Genomic DNA, 5,669 nt, shown 5'->3' with positions numbered 1-5,669 from the left:
CGTAGGCGCCGTGGTTGCGATACGAGCTGGCGTCGTGACATCGAGGCCGACATCGGACGATGTCGCCATCGTGAATATACCCTTTTTCTGTTCTGTCTCCTGCCGTATATTTGATATTTAGGCCCACGTTTGTTCCTCACTTGTTCGGTTTCCTTCGACGACATTCCTTTGTCTGATTTCATGTGTTTATTCTCGTTGTCTCCTACGTGTCGTAGCCTTGGCGTCGTGATACCCGGAACTCTTCGAGTTCCACTTATACCAGACCGTACGATAGCAGCACCTCAGTGTTCGCTTCCCGCGCATCGACTGAGGTGAGACTCTTCCTATTTTACTCGTTTTCTAGACACGTACTTACCCTCGTTTTGTAGTCTAACTTATCGTGTCTAGGTGAATAGCATATAGCGTTCGCTTCCCGCGCATCGACTGAGTCTAACTTATCGTGTCTAGTGTCTAGTCGACGCGCTCTGTATCTACTCGTAACCTGAAAGGTTATGAGCCCCGGCTTTACCAGTCAATACCCAGCTCTTTCTGCCCTCCATGTCGTCCTCTCAACCTGTTACCACCGATACCCTTCCTTCCAACGTCCCCAAACTCGACCCTCGCGGCGCCAACTGGGCGATATTTTCGATTCGTTTCCAGACGGGTGTGCAGGCGAAGCCTAAGCTGTGGCCGCATTTCTGCGGCACGGCTGCGAGGCCCAACGCTGTCCCGGCCATTCCGGCTGCACCTGCCGCAGCCGCTGTACCTGCTGTTCCCGCTGCACCTGCGGGACAGGGCGATGACGAGGACGACGAGGACCCCTCTCCACCTGCTCTCACGCCCGAAGTGCAGGCGGCGTTGGACAAGTGGGACGAAAGAGAGAGCCTGGCCAAGAACTTGCTGCTCGGTCGCATGCCCGACTCCACCGTACTCAAGATTCGGAACCTTCCCACTGTTGCCACTATGTGGGCGAAGGTTGTCCAAGAGTACACACAGAAGGGCGCGTATGCACAGACGGAGCTACGCTCGGATTTCCTCAATTCCAAGTGCCCCAAAGATGGCGATGTTCGCCTGTGGCTTGACGGCCTGCGCACGAAGAAGGAGGAGCTCGCTTCCGTGGGCGTTGATATCAACGACGCCGACTATCGCTCCACCATCATCTCCTCCCTGCCGAAAGCTCTTGCGAGTTTTGCCTCCGGACAGCTCACTGCCGCCCGCCTCTATGCTCCCACCGGTACGATTGACCCTGATACCCTGATACAGGTCATCGGTGAGGAGTATGAGCGGATCAAGCCTGCGCCCGGTACTCGCTCGAGCAGGACTCACAAGGGCGATGAGGCCATGGCTTTCGCCCCCGGTGGCGGCAGTCGAGGGCCCGTGCGCAAGGAGGGGCGTTCGTGCTGGAAGTGTGGCGAAGTAGGGCACCTGCACCGTGCGTGCCCGAAAAACGCGAAGTCCTCGAGCACCACAGCTGGTGGCGCAACTGGCACCGATTCGGCCAACGCGGTCGATGACTCGGACTCAGATAGTGATGTGGCTTTTGCTTTCTCAGAGGAGTCCGATGACAATTCAATGTCTTCCATCTCTGAAGACGATTCGGACAGCATGCCTGACCTGGAGTTGGTGTCTGACTCCGATTTTGACTCGGACGAGAGCGACAACGAGGTGGAGAGTGTCCTAGGCGACTGGGAGACCGACTCCTCCATCTCCGACAACGCTTTTCCGGTGGACGCCGCCGATGCTGCCGAGGATTCAGCTCAGGGCGATGCCCACGCCACACTTGTGCCCGCTGATGTCGAGACGCCCCCCACCTCACGTACCGAGCTGTATGACTCCGGAGCCACACGCCACATATCACCTTACCAGTCCGATTTCGAGAACTTTGTGCCCATCAGTCCGCATCCCTTCATGTCCGCGAACCAGCAGCGTTTCCACGCGACCGGTAGCAGCGAGCTTGTGATTGACATACCAAACGGCATGGACATCTCCAAGCTGCGACTCACGGAGGTTCTATATTCGTCCGAGGTCGGGTACACGCTTGTGTCCATTGGTCGATTGGACAAGCTGGGATACTGTGCCACTTTCGGTGATGGTGCTTGCACTCTCCACGCGCCGGACGGCTCCACGCTGGGTGCGATCCCCCGCACTTCTCGGGGATTGTACCGTGTTGTCCACAGCGGGGACGAGGACAGAGCGTCCGCAGCCGCCGACGACGTCACCGTGATGGAATTGCACCGGCGCATGGGCCATATCTCTCCGCTCGCTGCACGCAAGCTCGCCTCCGACGGACTAGTCACCGGCCTGCGCCTCAATGATGACCCCTCAGAGCCCCTCTTTTGCGAGTCTTGCGTGTATGGCAAGGCAACGCGAAAGCCTATCGCAAAAGAGCGTCTTGGCGACCGCTCCGAGGCTTTCGGGGACAAAGTCTTCAGCGACGTATGGGGCCGGGCGCCAGTTACCACTCTGGGAGGAAAGCAGTACTACGTCTCGTTCACAGACGACGCTACACGCCTTACGCACCTGTACCTCCTAAGGGCCAAGAGTGACACGTTCGAGGCATACAAGGCCTTTGAGAGCCTTTGCTCGACCCAGCACGATGCGAAGGTCAAGGTGCTGCATTCCGATCGGGGCGGCAAATATCTCAGCGGCGCATTTACGGCGCATCTCGCGCAAGCGGGCACTCGGCAGGAGCTAACGGTGCATGACACTCCGCAGCACAATGGAGTTGCCGAACGTCTGAATCGCACGCTCCTAGAGCGCGTTCGTGCCATGCTCCATGCCAGCCGCCTGCCTCGTTCGCTGTGGGGTGAGGCCGTGCATCATGCGGTGTGGTTGAAGAACCGCACGCCCACCAAAGCGCTTGATGGTCGCACTCCATACGAAGCTGCGCACGGCACGCTTCCCGACCTCAGCGGCTTGCGAGAGTGGGGTTGTTTGGTCTGGGTTCGCCGCGAAGGTGCATTGAAGCTTGGGGATCGGGTCTCCTGTGGTCGATGGGTTGGTTTCGACGACCGCAGCTCCAACGGTCATCGTGTCTACTGGCCCCTATCCCGCTCGGTATCTGTGGAGCGGAACATCTACTTTGACGAGCTCTCGGCTGCCAGCCGTGAGGGGGAGGATGTGCCATCCACGACAGTCACCCTCAGCTCGCCAGTCGCAGCCACTGCCCCCGCGTCCGACGCCACAACCACTGCGACGCCTGCCAATGCCCCCGACGTCAATGCCACCTCTGCGCATACTGCTGCCGCACCGAGTGCCACACCGCTGCCCAATGCCCCCGTGCCCACTGCAGACGCACTTCTGCAAGCCGCGCGAGAAATCGCCGAGCACGGAGCTGAGCAATCCGCACCAACCGAGGGCCGCTCGAAGCGTACGCGACATCCTAGCCAAGTTGTGCGCGACCTCCTCACTGGTGTAGGCTCGAGCTCGGGCCGCGTACGCGGGGATGGCAAGATTGCTCGAGGCATTCAGCTCCCCACGAGGCCAGATGGCAACACATCCGACGTTGAGGGGGAGCGCGAAGTGAGCGCTATGCTAGCGTTCGAAGACGCCCTCCTCCATGACGACGTTGACTGTGCCTTTGCTGTCCGGGAAGCCATCGCAGCGGCTGAGGCCCTCGAACCGAGCTCCCTGGCCGAGGCGAAACGACGCCCCGATTGGCCCGAGTGGGAACGTGGCATCCTCGAGGAGCTGGCGACGCTCTCCGCAGCATGCACCTGGGACTTGGTTGACGCGCCGCTCCACGCGAACATTGTGGGTTCCAAATGGGTGTTCCGAGCGAAGAAAGACGCCGCCGGTAACGTCGTGCGTCACAAGGCACGTCTCGTGGCGCAGGGGTTCTCTCAAGTCCCCGGGGTGGACTATTTTGACACCTTCGCACCGGTCGCCACCCTCGGGTCAATCCGCACTGTACTGGCAATGGCGGCACGTCACGATCTAGAGCTGCATCAGGTGGACATCAAAGGCGCCTACCTCAATGGCGAGCTATCAGATTCGGAGGTGATTTACATGCGACAGCCCCCCGGATTTGCATCCACCGAGTTCCCTCATCGTGTAGCTCGCCTCAACAAGACCTTGTACGGCTTGAAGCAGAGTGGGCGCCGATGGTACCAAAAGCTCGTGCAGATCCTTGCTGACAAGCTTGGGTTCAAGGTATGCCAGGTCGACCAGGCGGTCTTCTTCAAGACGCATGGGCAGTCGTGCACAATTGTTGTTGTGCACGTCGACGACTGCACCATTGCGGCCACCTCGCTCGCGCTCATCGAGGATCTGAAGGCCGGGTTGAGGCAGCACGTCGAGATCACTGATCTCGGGGAGCTTCACTGGCTCCTCGGCATTGAGGTCTGCCGCGACCGCGACGCACGTACAATCTCCCTGTCACAGCGCTCGTATATCGATTCCATTGTGAGGCGCTTCAACTTCGAGGAACTCAAGCCTGTGTCTTCGCCGATGGAGCCGCACGTCAAGCTCTCGACGGCTCAGTCCCCTCAGTCGGCCGCCGAGTATGCCGCCATGCGCCATATCCCCTACCGAGAGGCGGTTGGGTCGCTCATGTACGCGTCGCTGGGCACGCGACCGGACATAGCGTACGCCGTCTCCGCTGTGTCGCGTTTCAGCAGCAACCCCGGAACGACGCACTGGGACGCCGTGCGACGCATCTATCGCTACTTGGGTGGCACGCGCAACATGGAGCTCACGTACGGCGGAGGGCAGAGGGCGCTCGTGGGCTATTCGGATGCGGATGGGAACATGGCAGAGGATCGGCGCGCGATCTCCGGGTACGCTTTTCTCATTGACGGCGGCGCCGTGTCATGGTCCTCGAAGCGGCAGGAGGTAGTCTCGCTCTCCACGACAGAGAGCGAATACGTAGCGGCGACTCATGCTACGAAAGAGGCGCTATGGCTCAAGAGTTTCGTACTCGAGCTCTTTGCTGACGACATCACGCCGATACCCCTTCTTTCCGACAACCAGTCCGCAATCGCGCTCGCGAAGGAGCACCAGTACCACGCCCGCACGAAGCACATCGACGTGCGTTTCCATTTTATCCGTTGGGTCATCGAAGAAGGCAAGATGTGCCTCGTATATTGCCCGACCGACGATATGGTGGCCGACGTCCTCACCAAAGCCCTCCCCTCGCCGAAGGTCAAGCACTTCGCTTCCGAGCTTGGGCTGCGCTCGCCTTGAGGGGGAGTGTCGGAATTCGCAAGGCCGACGCGCGCCCAAGATACGAGACTGTCGGCCGACAAACAAGTGACAGGCTCGACAGCGCTTGTAGCGTAGGCGCCGTGGTTGCGATACGAGCTGGCGTCGTGACATCGAGGCCGACATCGGACGATGTCGCCATCGTGAATATACCCTTTTTCTGTTCTGTCTCCTGCCGTATATTTGATATTTAGGCCCACGTTTGTTCCTCACTTGTTCGGTTTCCTTCGACGACATTCCTTTGTCTGATTTCATGTGTTTATTCTCGTTGTCTCCTACGTGTCGTAGCCTTGGCGTCGTGATACCCGGAACTCTTCGAGTTCCACTTATACCAGACCGTACGATAGCAGCACCTCAGTGTTCGCTTCCCGCGCATCGACTGAGGTGAGACTCTTCCTATTTTACTCGTTTTCTAGACACGTACTTACCCTCGTTTTGTAGTCTAACTTATCGTGTCTAGGTGAATAGCATATAGCGTTCGCTTCCCG

The sequence above is a fragment of the Coniophora puteana genome, assembly GCF_000271625.1.
Source record: "Coniophora puteana RWD-64-598 SS2 unplaced genomic scaffold CONPUscaffold_7, whole genome shotgun sequence".
NCBI classification, from domain to species: Eukaryota; Fungi; Basidiomycota; class Agaricomycetes; order Boletales; family Coniophoraceae; genus Coniophora; species Coniophora puteana.
Note: the sequence above shows the minus strand (reverse complement) of the source record.